General features: G+C 41.1%; 2 pseudogenes; one reads left to right on the plus strand and one right to left on the minus strand.

The window, feature by feature from the left end:
* Positions 1 to 2,232: 2,232 nt before the first annotated feature.
* Positions 2,233 to 3,445, plus strand: LOC128060001 (olfactory receptor 5B2-like; annotated as a pseudogene).
* A 3,386-nt stretch (positions 3,446 to 6,831) lies between these two features.
* On the minus strand, positions 6,832 to 7,774 carry LOC128060270 (olfactory receptor 5B3-like; annotated as a pseudogene).
* Between the last annotated feature and the right edge of the window lie 10,200 nt (positions 7,775 to 17,974).

Raw genomic sequence — 17,974 nt, forward strand, 5'->3', positions numbered from 1 at the left:
GTTTGATGTTCTTCTTCAATTAAGCATATATTTACTGTATGGCCAAGCTATCTTTCTCACAGATATTTACTTAAATGAAATAAAAATTTATATTTGCAGAAAAACTCTTTAGGGTATATGTGTTGCTGCTGCTGCTGCTAAGTCGCTTCAGTCGTGTCCGACTCTGCGACCCCAGAGACGGCAGCTCACCAGGCTCCCCCATCCCCAGGATTCTCCAGGCAAGAACACTGGAATGGGCTGCCATTCCTTCTCCAATGCATGAAAATGAAAAGCGAAAGCGAAGTCCCTCAGTCGTGTCCGACTCTCTGTGACCCCATGGACTGCAGCCTACCAGGCTCCTCTGTCCATAGGGCCTTTTATATGTGTAGATCAGCTTTATTCATAATCACCCAACACTAAACCAACATAACGCTCCTCAATTGAGTACCAAACAATCTGTAATGTCAAAAGAATGGAGTACTGCTAAAAAATTATACACAGAAAACAATTACGTAGTTTCCAGGGGCAGTGGCTAGGAGAAGGAGCGGACCGCAAAGAACCGTGGGTTTCATTTACATGGTAGAAGTGTTCTGTAAATGGTTAGATAGCTATACATATTTAAATTATTGGAATAATACACACAAATTTGTGGATTTTGCAGTTTTGCAATTATGCATTTAAAGAAAAAAAAAAAAAAGAACGGTAAGTAACACCAAAATATGCATGCACACTTATATGCAATAAGGTCCCCACAGGGTGTTCAGTTACTTCTTCTCTGGGAAGTTGGGGTGAGGAGCCATAGATGGTCCCATAGGGGCACCCGCGGAGAGCTCCATGTCTCTACAATTCACTCCTGGTTCCCTTACACCAGCCTCTGAAATACCAACACCACTCCAAGCAACCTCAATTTAGAGGGACTTGACTGCATGCCAAGCTCCTGGGTCAGCGTACACTCACCGAATGTTAATCATTGTCCTTGCACACAGGTCTTCCTCCTACCTGAGGAACTGCTATGAGCCGACATTATTGCCAAGGAAATCACCTCAAGATAAAATTTATGTTGAATAACTTTAAAATGGTAACCCTCTCTACTGAGTTTTTCAGTACACCTTCCCTTATTTGCTATTTACAGACACAATTCTGTAAGCTACACAGGAGGAGTAATTTCACAATGTTTATTTTACAGACTAGGAGAAAGTGATACCTTCAAGAGCACAGCAAGAATTAATGGTGGATTTGGGACTTGAATCTGGGTTCTTGGGGCCCTGTTAGTCCTGGTTCCTGGGCCCTTGTTAGTGTTTCATCCTTGATCTTTCACTGTCTTAAAGTACTTGGAGTTTTTTGACCACTACCTACATTTCAGCTTCTTTATCATTATTTAGGCATTATTTCATGGCTGAATTTCTGATTTTACACTCACTATTCAGGATTGACTGTCCCTTCTCTTCAAGGAGTGATAATTATTCCATAAACACCATTAGTGAAAAGTGTAATTCATGCAAAAACAATGGGAAGCCTATACATACTATGAGTTTTTTGAGCATAGCAATGATGTTTTGAACCTTTTTTCCAAGATAGTGATTTGAGATTGGAGTCTTAATATCAAAATTTCCACTGGTGAGAAATTTAGTGGTACTTATGAACACTTCCGTTGCTTCCCTAAAGAAGATGAATAAAAAATAAGACAGATGGTGCTCTGATTGAGCAGGTAGTGATATTTTTTTCTTGTTCATTAACAGTTGGTCTCTTATTAAAGTTAAAAAAAGGATAAGTGTGAAGGGATTATTCTTTAAACTACACAGAGAACAAAAGGAAATAAATAAATTAGCAAGATCTAACAGCAATTTAACCTTTTGCCATCCTTATATTTATTGGTACTTTTATATGTGTTGACAGTGAGGTGACTAAAAGCTCCTGGATTTTGATTATTTGAAAATTAGGCTTCAGTCTTGAATCTTTTAGACTAGCAATAGAATTGTAGAATATCATATAATCTCTCAAATCGCTAACTCCTTTAATAGCAAAATAAAAATAACAGTACTACACATTGTACACACACACACACCCAGCAGCACACACATACTCACACACACATTCACATGTAGAGTTCTGAATATTAGATCAGGATAATTTGGAAGTAGAAATTGTTAATGATAATGCATTTAAAATTCTTTGCAATTTCTTTTTTGTTTGTCACTTTCCCCCTTTATTTCTCACTACTACAGTACCTCTCATAATTCCCAAACAGCATCGATGGAGACCAAGATGGAAGTGACACAGGCCCTCCTCCTTTGACTAATAGTGCCCCAGAGCTGTAGAGCCTCCTGTTTATCATGCCTGCTCTCATTTACCTCATCAGTGTGATTGGAAACCTGGGAATGGTCACATTGCCTCTCTTGGACTCTCGTCTGCGCAATCCTGGGCACTTTTTCTTGTAACCTGTCTCTGGCGAACTCTGCTTCCTCCTCAGCTGTCACTCCCATAGTAAAGGCTGGACTACTCACTGGAGACAAGATCATCTCCTACAATGCCCGTGCTGCTCAAATGTTCTTCTCTGTAGCCTTTGCAAGTGTGGAACCTTGCCTTCTGGCCTCAGCAGTTTATGACCGCTACTCAGCAGTAGGCAAGCCCTTGAATAACACCACCGCCACGACAACACATGTGTGTGCACATCTGACCGTGGGATCCCATGTTTGTAGGTTTCTGAATGCCTCTTTCTATGCTGGGGACATATTCGGTCCTTCTTTATCCAAGTCCCACGTAGCTCATCAGGCTGTGATGTTCCAGCTGTCCTGGCTCTCTCTAGGTCTGATAAGCACATTAATGAAGTGGTTCTTGTTTTCATCGTGAGCTTTAATGTCTCTTTTGCTCTTCTGATTATATTGACTTCCTATCTATTAATATTTGTAAATATCTTGAAGAGGCACTCAGCTCAGGGGCATCAAAAGGCTTTGTCCACCTGTGCTTCCCACCCCACTTCTGTCTCCATCTTCTACAGGACCGTCATCTTCACGGACTTACAGCCCAGCTCCAGGCACTCCACGGACCAGACAAAGTGGCGTCTGTGTTCTGCTCTGTGCTCATCCCCGTGCTGACCTCTGTGGGGTATTGTCTGGGGAACATGGAGGTCAAGGATGCGTTCAAGACAGTCACTGAGAAGGCAACATTTTCTACAGATTCTAACATTGCAGTGTGTCCAGTGTGTGCTCAGTTGTTCAGTCATGTCCAGCTCTTTGTGGTCCCATGGGCTGCAGCCCACCAGGCTCCTCTGCCCACAGAATTTTCCAGGCAAGAATACTGGAGTGGGTTGCCATTTCCTAAGATGGGATCTTCCTAACCCAGAGATGGAACTCACATCTCTGTTTCTTGCATTGGCAGGTGGGTTCTTTATCACTAGTGCCACCTGGGAAGCCCAGTAAGTACAGTAACCTTTATTAATTCCTCTCAGATTTTCCCCATGCAATGAGTTATTTTTTTTAAGCACCACACTGCATTTAAATTCCTGAGATGACATCCTTATCTTTTCAAAAGTCTGATTTTGGTAAAAAGAAAACATATTCAGAAATTCAATATCTGAATGAAGATAGCTAAGGAAAAGCATTAGAAAATTTGGGACCTGTTTGTCAAAACTTACTTCTGATATTTGATTCATTGTGTGGTAAAGTACTAATTATGTACTGATGTATTTGATTTGTCATTATTATGGGCACGTACACACTGGAATGGGAAATTGGTCAGAGGTAAATGGAGCATGGCTAGTTTTTGATAAAAATAATTTAAATTGTTAGTTGAGATATTCAGTATAAAATTGTGTCTAATAACAATTATTTCTTTTGTGAAATAACTGTTTTAATATTCTGAATAGAAGGAAAAATTATAGTCTTTTAAATGAAAGCATCTACTGTTTCGGCACATTTTGTTGAGAGATACATAAATATCATATCTTAAATGAATCAGTATTTCTGTCTTGACTGAGTCATTTTTGTTAAATCAACATGTTGCCATCATAATTTTTAAAAAGATAAAATAATCATCCAAACTCTATAGCTTGGTTCTCTCTGTGTGTTCTACACGCTATGGCTTTGGACATGCTGTTTGCTGTTTATTCACTCAGTCGTGTCCGACTCTTGGCTACCCCATGGACTAAAACCCTCCAGTTCTCCTCTGTCCATAGGATTCTCCAGCAAGAATACTGGAGTGGGCTGCAATTTCTTTCTCTAGTGGATTTGGATATACTGCTACTGCTAAGTCACTTCAGTCGTGTCTGACTCTGTGTGACCCCATAGACAGCAGTCCACCAGGCTCCCCCGTCCCTGGGATTCTCCAGGCAAGAACACTGGAGTGGGTTGCCATTTCCTTCTCCATATGCCTAGTCCAAGTGAGAGCTTTCCACGTGGCTCTAGTTCTAAAGAACCAGACTGCCAATGCAGGAGATATAAGAGACATGGGTTCGATCCCTGGATCAGGAAGATTCTCTGAAGAGGGCATGGCAGCCCAGTCCACTATTCTTGCCTGGAGAATGCCATGGACAGAGGAGCCTGGTAGGCTACAGTCCATGGGGTCGCAAAGAGCTGGGCAAGACTGAGCGACTTCACTTTCACTTTCACAATGCCTTAAGGGAGATAATGGAAGCCTGGTGTGTGCCTCACCCCAGAGCCTGTCCTCCACGCATGATGCTATGCCGTCCCCTCTGAGTCGCCTCTGCTGGTGGACTTGCCCCCGTTGATCCAGTTCCTCTACACATGTTCTGTGCACATATCTTTTACTTCAATGTGAACCCTTGACAAGGTGAAGTTGAAAATTTTGTTAAATTAAATTTGATCTAAATATACTTAAAGCCAATTAACCCTGAATATTCATTGGAAGGACTGATGCTGAAGCTCCAATACATTGGCCACCTGACGCGGAGAGCTGACTCATTTGAAAAGACCCTGATGCTGGGAAAGATTATGGGCAGGGGGAGAAGGGGATGACAGAGGATGAGATGGTTGGATGGCATCACTGACTCAATGGACATGAGTTTGAGCAAGCTCTGGGAGACGGTGAAGGACAGGGAAGCCTGGTGTGTTGCAGTCAGACACGACTGAGAGCTGAACAGCAATGCAGGTCACAGTCTTAGGAACCACACAATGTAGATTCAAGGGTTGTCTTGGGTCCAAGGCATGGCTTGGCTATTAATACTCTATTTTATTCATTTTCTTATTTTACATTGAAGTACAGTTGATTTGCAATATTGTATTAGTTTGGGGTACACAACAGTGATTCAGTCGGCTTCCAGATCATACTCAATCTAGTTATAAAATATGGGCTCTGTTCCGTGCGCTCTGTGTTATATCCTAGTTCATGCTTCTTAATCTCCTTCCTCTCCCTTGCCCCTTTTCCTTGGCTTCCCCACACTAGTAACCAATAGTTTGGTCTCGCATTTGTGAGTCTGTTTCAGTTTTGTTACATTCATTTATTTGTTTTACTGTTTTATTCCACTTGTAATTGAAAATGTGCAGCATTTGTCTTTCTTTCTCTGACTTATTTTACTTAGCATAATACCCTCTAGGCCCATCCATGTTATAGTAAATGGCAAGTTTTAATTCTCTTTATGGCTGAACAAACCAAACCAAATAAAAGCAAATACACACATAGAACAATAGAATAGTGGTTTCTAGAGGTGAAGAGGGCCAGGGGCTGGGTGAAGTGGTTAAAGGAAGTAAACTGTATGGTGATGAGTAGAAAGTAGGCTTTAGGGATGAATGCACTGTACTGTATACAGAAGTGGAAATATAACGTTGTACACATGAGACTTGGGATTTCCCTGGTGGTTCCAGTGGTAAAGAATCCATCTGCCAGTGCAGGAGATATGGGTGCAATCCCTGGGTCAAGAAGAGCCCCTGGAGAAGGAAATGGCAACCAACTCTAGTATTCTTGCCTGGGAAATCCCATGGACAGAGGAGCCTGGTGGGCCATATAGTCCATGGGGTTTCAAGAGCTGGACATGACCTAGCGACTAAACAGTAACAACAATGATATGAAACTTAGGTAATGCTATAAACCACTTAAAGGGAATTAGTAAGCAGCATTAGCTTATTTTAAAGCAACTGCAAACAGAAAAATATACAATGTTATTGCTATCTCAGTGCATTTTTTAAAAAAGGTGAATGTTGGTAGTCATGGATGAAAAAATTTAAAAATTATTGTATTATTTTCCCTCCATTTTTCTTGTACTGTGGCTATTGTATCCTTTTGAAAACTGTGATGTGAAAATTCAGCTTAATAAAATGACTCAATCAAGACAATTATTAATTCACTTAAGATGGTATGTTTATACATCTGTCAGTAAATTACACCAACAAAATAAGCACATAGTTTCATCAAAAGTTTATTAGTTTTTTCTCAGACTAAGACTTTTAGAACAGATATTCAGCTAAAGAAAGTAATATTAGATATAAATTTATATTTTAATCCACTAAGTCACTATTCACATTATTTTTAATAAAAACAAGCCCTCTCCATCTGTCTCCTGCCATTTTCTTCTCCTGCGTGTATGTGGGTCTACAGGGCACAGGCATACACGTCTATTCATGGGCTGCTTGTTTTCCGGCTTTACCTGTATGCTGGAGTGCATGTGGGACATGGAAAGGTCCTTAACAAGCCTTTTGACAAGCACAACCAAAATATTTTATGCTTCTCTTTGGCCATCTTCACTTAGTTGTTACATTTCTGAACACAACGTTTCCTTATTCTAGACAATATACTTTAGAAAAAAATAAGGGTGTTATCCACGACTTAATTTCTGCATGTGACTCAGTGCATGGGAAAAATCTGAGCAGAGTAACCTGGATCATTATGCATTCTGAAATGTTAAAATGACAATCTTAGAGACAATCTTGCCTTTGCAATCCTCTTCTTGAAAGCACTCTTGACCTCCTTGTTCCTCAGACTATAGACCAAAGGGTTCAGCATGGGGATGATCATAGTATAGAACACGGACGCAATTTTGTCAGTGTCCATGGAATGACTGGAGCTGGGCTGGAAGTACATCGTGATGACCTCACCATAGAGGATGGAGACTGCTGTGAGGTGGGAGGCACAGGTGGATAAAGCCTTCTGGTATCCTGCAGAGGAGTGCATCTCCAGAACGGTGATAAATATGAATATGTAGGAGATCAAGATAACCAGGAGAGCAAAGGAGATGTTGAAACTGCCTACATAAACAAGAACCATCTCACCAACATGCCTATCTGAGCAAGAGAGAACCATGACTGCTGGAACATCACAGAAAACGTGGTGGACCACATTGGCCCTACAGAAAGAGAGACTGAAGGGGATTCCAACATGGATGGAGGCATTCAGGAAGCCACAGACACAGGGGCCTGCGGACAGACCAGCACACACGCTTGTCGTCATAGTTGCGGTGTAATGGAGGGGCGTGCACGCTGCTGCGTAGCGGTCATAGGCCATTGCTGCCGAGAGGAAGTTTTCCATAGTGGCAAAGGCTGCAAAGAAGAAGATCTGAGCAGCACAGGCATTATAGGAGATGACCCCGTCGCCTTCCAGGAATCCAGCCAAGACTGTGGGGATGACAGCTGTAGAGTAGCCAACGCCCACCAGAGACAGGTTACTGAGGAAAAGCACATGGGCGAGTGGAGACGCGAGTCCAGGAGCACCAGCAGGATGGTGCCCATGTTTCCAACCACATTGACAAAGTAAATGAGAGCGAATGTTATAGAGAGGGGGACGTGCAGACTCTTGGTGCTGCTTGGTCCTAGGAGAATGAACCGTGCCCTTCTGTCGTGTTCTCCATCCGGGTTACTTAAGAATCAGATGTCCAGAGCGAAGGGAGGCAAAGGAATAGAGCGTCAAATTTAGTTAAGACGGCAGTAACAGCGAAACTGAAATGTTTAAATCTTATGAACACTTTTTCGTTACAGAAATGATACATGCTGCAAGATTCTCCACATCTAAAGCGTGGACTTGAGAGCGAAATTTAGTGTATTATTCATCTAGAATTCTAAAGTATTGAATGAGGGATCGTAATGAATCATCTCTCCAGTTTTTAATTATTTTGAATATGTCAAAACATGATCATTTTGGAATTAATAACTCTTGACAGTTATTTCCCTAGCCTATTAAATTCATACACTTCTTTGTTGTGTTTATATGCCAAGACCGGCTGTAGACACAAGAGGATGAGTAATTTGTATTTCCACAAATACTCATTGGCAAGTCAAATTCTGTTCTCAGATAAAGCATTTCTCAAGTTTGATGTATCTTTACTAAATTTAAATTAAACTGAATTTAGCTCTGTTTAAATTACTTATTGTCTTCATTGGTCCAGACTCAGAGGTCGCTCAGAGAAGTAACTGAGACTTACATGCATAGGGTATGCAGTGGGGTAACTGGAGGAGCAGGGGCAGGTACCACCAGCAGAGGCAGTTCTCAAAGGAAGGCTTAGCAGTGGGTGGGGAGCTGGGACTCTGAGAAGAGCCCTCAGTGAACAGCCTGAGTCTTTGGTCATCAACTGACATTCCTGAACCAGTTGTTCTCCAACTGAAAAATTAAGATAGTAAGGAGACCTAACTCAAGGTGTTATTTTGAAAATTAAGTGAGATAATACATGAAAAGCAATGAGCAAAAAGCTGAGTGTTCAGCACAGTCTGAAGAAGATACTATTACTATTAAACATGAATAGTGGTTTTCTATGCTAGTTTGCGAAAGGTGGATGATGGTGTGCAGGGCTCCAGGTGAGGATGAGTTTTGAGGCCTTGTAACCTCCTCTTCATTTTGCTTTTTGCTCACACACCACTTAGGTCCTTTCAATTTTTTGGTGCTTTCCAATATATCAGCCTCTGTTCATGCTCTGCCTGTATAATTGTCCGCTCTGGTCCATCCATGTGAGCTATTCTTTTGCTTAATTTTTTTTTTAACTTGTATATCAGCTTAAGTTTAAACAGTCTCCTTTTCTTCTTTTTTCTTATTATTGTTTATCCAATAGTTGAATTACAGATGTAGAGGGTTGAAAGCTCATAGTTTGTGGGTTATCTTTAGCTTGTAGATCTATTTTGGTGGCAAGCTTTTTGTTTTAAATATTTTAAATTTAAATGTATATATGGACTATAGATACTTACCTTACTCCTTGACAAAATAGGACAGTTAATCCTGAATAGTAAGTTTGAAGTCAGAAATTTAGCCATGAAATAATGCATAAATGCTGTTAGAGAAGTCATCTCTCAGGCAGTGGTAGAAATGTTCCAAGGTCTCTAAGGGAGGGAAGATGAGGGAAAGAACATTAGTATGTGGTCAGGTTCTGAATCTACCATGCATTCTTTCTGTGCCCTTGGAAGAGCCACATATGTCCTCCCTATTTGTAAAATAAATACAGTTAAATTACTTCTCCCACATAATTCACAAAATTTCCTCTGTAAATGGCAAATAAAGGAAGGTCTATAAAATACTAAGAGGTTATTATTTTAAGGTTGCTCAGTATAATTTTTACCTTGTGGTATTTTCTCTGATGACTGAAGGCTCACAACCAATCCCTAGGTAAGCTGAAGACCTGCCAGACTAACAACCCTCACTTATTAACATGCAGATGGTGGTAACAGGGGCTCAGCATGCAGTTTGCACCCCCGAAATGATGTTGACTGGAGTCATGATGGGATTTCAGAGACAAATGCGTGGGAACCAGCAGGGAATTACAGAGACATCTGTCTCTCCAGGGATGACCTCCTGGGAGAGCATGAGGCCGTCTACAGCTCATCATCCCACTTTCCAAGGAGGAAGCAATTTGACTTCCTATGGGACTATGCTGGATATTTTGAGGATCAATACATTTGCTGGTATTACTTGTTATATTTCTTGTTATAGCCCCCATTTAAAATTGACGCATAACTTACAAACAGTAATGTGTATACTTTTTAGTTTATGGTTTTAAGACTTTGGTCAAATGTAGAGTCATGTAGCCACTACCACAATTGTTGTTGCTGTTGCTCTTGATTTGCTAAATCGTGCCCACAATTACTCATTATAAATTTTCCTAAACTTCTTTGTGGTCAACCCTATCTCTGACCTACTTCCCCTCATAGCCTCTTCTTGTAAGTAGCTTCTAGTGTCATGCCATTGTGGCTGTGAAAGAAACCAGAAAAAAAAACATTAACACATAGAAGATAACCAATGTGCTTCTAAATAACCAGTGAACCAACAAAAAAACTAGACAGGACATAAAAAAATACCTTGAGAGAAATGGAAATGGAAACACAATGTTCTAAAATCTACAGGATTCAGCAAAAGCAGTTCTAAGAGGAAAATTTATAACAATACAGGCTTATCTCAGGAAACAAAGAAAAATCTCAAAAAGATAATCTAAGTTTATACCTAAAGGAACTAGAGAAAGAAGAACAAATAAAGCCCAGATTAGTAGAAGGGAGGAAATAAGACCAGAGCAAGAGTAAATAAAGACTGAAAAAATAACAGAATATCAATGAAAATAAAAGCTGGTTCTTCAAAAAGAAAAACAAAATTGATAAACGTTAGCAGGACTCATTAAGAAAAATAAAGTGCCCAAATAAATGAAATCAGAAATGAGAGAACGTCACAACAGACAACACACAAGACCCAAGGATCCACAAAAGATTCCTACCAACAATTATATGTCAAACAATTCATCAGCCTGGAGGAAGTGAAAAATTCCAAGAAACATACAATATGCCAAGACTGAATCAAGAAGAAATAGAAAATTTGAAAAGACGGATCACTAGTAATGAAATTGAATGAACTGAAAAAAAAAAATTCCCATCAGACAGAAGTCCAGGACCAGACAGCCTTACAGATGAATTCTACCAAATATTTAAGTAGAGTTAAATGCCTACTTTCTCTAACGACTCCAGAAAATTGAAGAGAAATAAATACTTCCAATATAATTCTTAATCTCTGTCTCATTCCAGCATTACCCTGACACCAAAATTAGAAAATTTTGTATACATATTTTGTCCTGGAAAAAACAACGAAAAGAACCTGCCAAGGAACAGGTTAACTGTGCAGCAGTCACTCTGCCTTCCTTGGATTCTGCCAACTTCTTTGACAACTCGGGGCCTTACCATAGCTTTTCTCTTCTCTTGGGCAGTCTTTGCCACACTGCTTTTAATTATGCTTCAGGCATTGGCTGAGATGTTGATTCTCCTGAGAAAATGTTCTGACCATTCAATTCACAGTAGATTTTTACTATTCACTGTCGTACGGAGACCCTTTTCTATTTATAGCTATATTCTTATTTGTGTGTTTCTTTCATGTTTGTCTTCTCCGCTCAACTTAGGCACAGTAGACTAGTAAGACTAATATTGGAGCTTTGAATGAATATGTCTTCCTAGACTCCAAACTGTGGCTGATACTCACTTGGCATCAAGAAATAGTTGAATGAATGGATAATTCTTAACAGTGGTGTAAAGATTTAAGGAATGAGGGGTTGGAGTAAGTCTGGGATTCATTTTGCTTGTTTAATGTTGCAGCCTGTGTCTCTATACTCCCATGTTTATGTCCAATATGTGCCCTAGATGTAATGATGTAACTTGATTTTTACCAGTGTGTTGTTAAGTCGCTAAGCTGCATCTGACTCTTGCAACCCCATGGACTGTAGCCGGCTAGGCTCCTCTATCTATGAAATTTCCCAGGCAAAAACACTGGAGTGGGTTGCCATTTCCTTCTTGAGGGGGTTTTCCTGACCCAGGGATTGAACCTGCTTCTCCTGCTTTGCAGTTGAATTCTTTACCGCTGAGCCAATAGGGAAGCCCTTTTAGCAATGTATCAATAGCTTAATTTTTTTATAGATGTTTTAAAGAATAGTTTTAGGTTCAGAGCTGTATTTAGCAGGAGGTAGAGAGATTTCCCGGAGAAGGCAATGGCACCCCACTCCAGTGCTCTTGCCTGGAAAATCCCATGGACAGAGGAGCCTGGAAGGCTGCAGTCCATGGGGTCGCTGAGGGTCGGACATGACTTTCACTTTCACTTTTCACTTTCATGCATTGGAGAAGGAAATGGCAACCCACTCCAGTGTTCTTGCCTGGAGAATCCCAGGGACAGCGGAGCCTGGTGGGCTGCTGTCTATGGGGTCGCATGGAGTCGGACATGACTGAAGCGACTTAGCAGCAGAGAGATTTCCCATTCACGCCCGGCTCACACAGTAGAGAGCACTAATACCATCATTAAAACAACTCACTATAATTTTTTGACATGATGGATATTCTTTAATGCATAGTGATGTCTTTTCTCCCAATGATACAGATTTCCAAGTTAGTGAGAACAAATAGTTTCCAATTTCAAGCTAATTGTGAATCCCAAAGTTCATTGCTTCTGGCAGGATGATATTAGTGCTTTCCTTTTAACCCATCTATTACAGTACAGTGATGCAGACCAATAATCCTGATGACAGTTTTGATTTAGGGAATGGGTGTTTTTATTTTCTCTTATTAGGGTTTTATTCTGGGAGGATGTGAAAATGTAAAGTGCTGAGGAAGAGGCCTTGGGACCTATGCTGCAGCCACATCGCCTTCTTTTAGGTTCTAGCAATTTACTTGAAATTTGGAGCTGTGATCCTGTGTTTTTTGTTTTCTATGGGATGATTTTTCCCACACTGGTTCTTTGTCATTTTTAGGCCTGGGTGATGTGTTAACTTTCCCTTAGAAAGCATTCTGTCCAGTCAGATATCTTCTTGTCTCTCTTATTTTTCCATGTACAATTGCTTGTTTATCTTACACATAATGTTACATATATATGCATATACACAAAATTATCAGTTCAGTTCAGTTCAGTTGCTCAGTCATGTCCGACTCTTTGCGACCCCATGAATTGCAGCATGCCAGGCCTCCCTGTCCATCACCATCTCCCGGAGTTCACTCAGACTCACGTCCATTGAGTCCGTGATGCCATCCAACCATCTCATCCTGGGTCGTCCCCTTCTCCTCCTGCCCCCAATCCCTCCCAGCATCAGAGTCTTTTCCAATGAGTCAACTCTTTGCATGAGGTGGCCAAATTACTGGAGTTTCAGCTTTAGCATCAGTCCTTCCAAAGAACACCCAGGACTGATCTCCTTCAGAATGGCCTGGTTGGATCTCCTTGCAGTCCAAGGGACTCTCAAGAGTCTTCTCCAACACCACACTTCAAAAGCATCAATTCTTCGGTGCTCAATCTTTTTCACAGTCCAACTCTCACATCCATACGTGACCACAGGAAAAACCATAGCCTTGACTAGACGGACCTGAGGCGGCAAAGTAATGTCTCTGCTTTCGAATATGCTATCTAGGTTGGTCATAACTTTTCTTCCAGGGAGTAAGCGTCTTTTAATTTCATGGCTGCAGTCACCATCTGCAGTGATTTGGGAGCCCCCCAAAATAAAGTCTGATACTGTTTCCACTGTTTCCCCATCTATTTCCCATGAAGTGATGGGACCAGATGCCATGATCTTCATTTTCTGAATGTTGAGCTTTAAGCCAACTTTTTCACTCTCCACTTTCACTTTCATCAAGAGGCTTTTTAGTTCCTCTTCACTTTCTGCCATAAGGGTGGTGTCATCTGCATATCTGAGGTTATTGATATTTCTCCTGGCAATCTTGATTCCACCTTGTGTTTCTTCCAGTCCAGCGTTTCTCACGATGTACTCTGCATAGAAGTTAAATAAGCAGAGTGACAATATACAGCCTTGACATACTCCTTTTCCTATTTGGAACCAGTCTGTTGTTCCATGTCCAGTTCTAACTGTTGCTTCCTGACCTGCATACACATTTCTCAAGAGGCAGGTTAGATGGTCTGGTATTCCCATCTCTTTCAGAATTTTCCGCTGTTTATTGTGATTCACACAGTCAAAGGCTTTGGCATAGTGAATAAAGCAGAAATAGATGTTTTTCTGGAACTCTCTTGCTTTTTCCATGATCCAGCAGATTTTGGCAATTTGATCTCTGGTTCCTCTGCCTTTTCTAAAACCGGCTTGAACATCAGGGAGTTCATGGTTCACGTATTGCTGAAGCCTGGCTTGGAGAATTTTGAGCATTACTTTACTAGCATGTGAGATGAGTGCAATTGTGTGGTAGTTTGAGCATTCTTTGGCATTGTCTTTCTTTGGGATTGGGATGAAAACTGACCTTTTCCAGTCCTGTGGCCACTGCTGAGTTTTGCAAATTTGCTGGCATATTGAGTGCAGCACTTTCACAGCATCATCTTTCAGGATTTGAAACAGCTCAACTGGAATTCCATCACCTCCACTAGCTTTGTTCGTAGTGATGCTTTCTAAGACCCACTTGACTTCACATTCCAGGATGTCTGGCTCTAGATTAGTGATCACACCATCATGATTATCTGGGTCTTGAAGATATTTTTTGTACAGTTCTTCCGTGTATTCTTGCCACCTCTTCTTAACATCTTCTGCTTCTGTTAGGTCCAGACCATTTCTGTCCTTTATCGAGCCCATCTTTGCATGAAATGTTCCCTTGGTATCTCTAATTTTCTTGAAGAGATCTCTAGTCTTTCCCATTCTGTTGTTTTCCTCTATTTCTTTTCATTGATCGCTGAAGAAGGCTTTCTTATCTCTTCTTGCTATTCTCTGGAACTCTGCATTCAGATGCTTACATATATATAGCTATATAAATATATGTTTTTCTATATATATTCATAATCTTAGGTTATTTCCTTGTTTGATGCCTATCTTCTTCACTAAGCTTAAGCATTGCTTAAGCATATGCAAGAATGGTTTAATTTTGCATGGGTATAGAGTCCCCTGTCTCACAGTTAGAGTTTATATCCATCTGGGATTAGTAAACAGGTTAATGAGCTGATATTTCTTCTCATTGTACAACCATTTAAGGTGAATTAAGTGACCTGTTAAGTCCATGGGTCCACTATGTCTTGTTTAATGACAGAGCCCGTGTCTCTGTCCCCCAATATTTATGTCAAATTGCAGCTCTGGGGGTCATGCTATGGTTGAATTAGTGCAACATCAGGAAGAATTGAGGGCAGGAGGAGAAGGGGATGCCAGAGGATGAGATGGTTGGATGGCATCACCGACTCAATAGACATGAGTTTGAGCAAACTCCGGAAAGCCTGGCATTCTGCAGCCATGGGGTCATAAAGTGTCAGACACGGCTTTGCAACTGATAAACAACAACAAAGAGAATTACTGCAAATAGTGAACATACGCTCATGATCTGCCTCAACAGGCAGAGCTGGATCCCCACAGACAGGTGAATCACCTGTTCCCTAGTTAGGTGAGATAATGAGGTTTGTAGCCCTCATAGGGTATTTGTCCTCTGAGAATTCCATGTCTACACAACTCCCTCCTGGTTCCCACATCACTCTAATTGTCCTCATATTAGAAAGTGCAGCCCAAGAATCAGAGTTACTTTGGCCATTTATTTTTCTTTTGATTTGTTAATAGTTGTCCAGTAGCAACAATGACCTTCCCCCCAATTGTGGTATTGCTAAGAGCAGTAACAATGTCCAGGGAAAAACAATCTTAAATAACACTGATAATGACTGTGATTGTGATGACCACCCCTTACCAAGTATGAAGTATTGTAGGGATTTTCTTATCATAGCAGTAGTCTTCAGGCAAGATGTTGTTGGGACTGCCTTTTTTTTAAATTTCTATTTTATAGATAAAGATATTGAAGCTCAAAGAGGTTAAGTGACTTATTTAGGAAGAGTGAGGACCAGACCCAGGAGTAGAACTCTTGTTCACTGCTTCCAAGGCTAAAACCACTTTTTTCCCTCCAATTTCTTCCTGCAGCTAGGAAACTTTAAACCTTTTGGTCAAACACTAAAGACAAGCATCACAACAGAATGTTTACTTGCTTTCATTGGCTGAGTTTCTGATTTGAGGTCAACTCACGTATGAAGGTGCTGGATTTGCATGTTGTATTGTTCAGGCAGTCAGGTAAGCCTACAAATCAACTGGATGAAATCTCCTGCATGCATAAATTTGCATAAATAGATATAGTCAGGAAAATGTATTAAGGAAGCCATTTATCCCTTGATTTATTCAGAGCTGGGGCTTAAGTTCTCTGAATATTTCTTTTATCTGTTTTATACAATTGAAAGTTTTTGCCTAAACACTATAGAGGTCCTATTAGAACTTCTATATATTTATGTTGTATATTTCATATATTTATATCTATATATTTACAAAGTATATTTATCATGGGACACTGAAAAAAGCACAGGAAGACCGTGAGTCTCTGCTTGGCTGAGTATAAGCTTGCTTGACTTTGAACAAGTTATTTAAACTGTTCCAATCTCAATTTTCCCTTTTAGGGAATGTGGTCATGGTAGTTATCTTGACTAACAAGCTTTAGCTTCATTTTTCCCCCAGGAGAGTGTTGTACTAAAACCTAAGACTTCCCATGTGGAGGAGAAACTGGGTGGGGAGTTTTATATTGATTCCTAGAACAAATTTTGTTTCCAGGATTTGGGAAATTTGTATCTACACTATTACTTAAGTGAGCAGTATTTAAGGAATCAACAGGATATCCTAGTCATCCTGCTCTGTGTAAATGACTCTCATACCACCAGCTGCAGGAGTGACCTTTGCCCAGAAATCTTCGTGCTCCGGTCATGACCCTCGCCTGTTTAATCACCTTCCAACCCCTATTTTCACCTTGAGACCGGAGGACTCACCTCATTGTTACATTCATTGCCGTCACTCAGCACGAAGCTCAGGGTTGCCATATCAGCCCTCAACTCCTACGAAATCATGCCCACACACCTCTGTATCTCTCCTTTACTGATCCCAGCTCCACTCCTGCCCAACTTCTGATATCATTCCACTCTGGAATTTACAGTCAGCCATCAGCATAACCCGATACACACTTAACTTTTCCTTCAAAAGTTCTCTACCTCCCTTGTGTAACCAAAATCTCTCTGTGTCCTGGGACCGGTCAGCTATCTATCTCAGGAGGCAGTAACCTCCTCTCCCATATTCCTTGGCTACTAAATCTCTTTATTTTTTAGACCTTAAAGCAATCTAATATTAGTCTGTCTAAATGCTTTCTTGGATACTTTTAAGAACTTTTATGTATCTATTTATCTTTGGCTGTGCTGGGTCTTCGTTGCTGTGTGGACTTTCTCCAGCTGTGGTGAGCAGGGGCTACTCCAGTTGCAGTTCAAGGGCATCTTGTTGAGGAGGTGTCTCTTGCTGCAGAGCATGCGCTCTAGGGGGCTCTGGCTTCAGTACTGTGGCACGTGGGCTCGGTAGTGTGGCTCCTACGTTCTAGAGCACAGGCTCTGCAGTTGGGGTACTTGGGCTTAGCTGCTCAGCAACATGTGGGATCTTTCTGGATCAGGGATGAAACTCGTGTCTCCTGCATTGACAGGCAGGTTGTTGTTGTTGTTGTTGTTGTTTTTTTTTTACCACTGACTCACCACGGAAGTGCCCTTTGGTGTTTTAATGTGTTGGATTTAATATTACATATGTATGCTGAACCATCAGAAATTTCCAAGAGATTTCATGGTGGTGGTTTAGCTGCTAAGTTGTGTCTGACTCTTGTGACACTGTGGTTTGTAGCCCACCAGGTTCCTCTGTCCAAGGGATTTCCCAGGCAAGAATACTGGAGTTGGGTTGCCATTTCCTTTGGCATTGCAGGAGATTTCCTGCATTGCAGGTAGATTCTTTACCAACTGAGCCACTAAGGAAGCCTGCTGCTACTGCTGCTAAGTCGCTTCAGTCGTGTCTGACTCTGTGCGACCCCATAGATGGCAGCCCACCAGGCTCCTCTGTCCCTGGGATTTTCCAGGTAAGAACACTGGAGTGGGTTGCCATTTCCTTCTCCAATGTATGAAAGTGAAAAGTGAAAGTGAAGTTGCTTAGTCGTGTCTGACTCTTCACGACCCCATGGACTGCAGCCTACCAGGCTCCTCCATCCATGGGATTTTCCAGGCAAGAGTACTGGAGTGGGTTGCCATTGCCTTCTCCAGGGAAGCCTAAGAAAGTTAAAATTAATCTAATTTGAGACATCCTCTCTCTAGG

The sequence above is a fragment of the Budorcas taxicolor genome, chromosome 15 (genome assembly GCF_023091745.1).
Source record: "Budorcas taxicolor isolate Tak-1 chromosome 15, Takin1.1, whole genome shotgun sequence".
Taxonomy (NCBI): Eukaryota; Metazoa; Chordata; class Mammalia; order Artiodactyla; family Bovidae; genus Budorcas; species Budorcas taxicolor.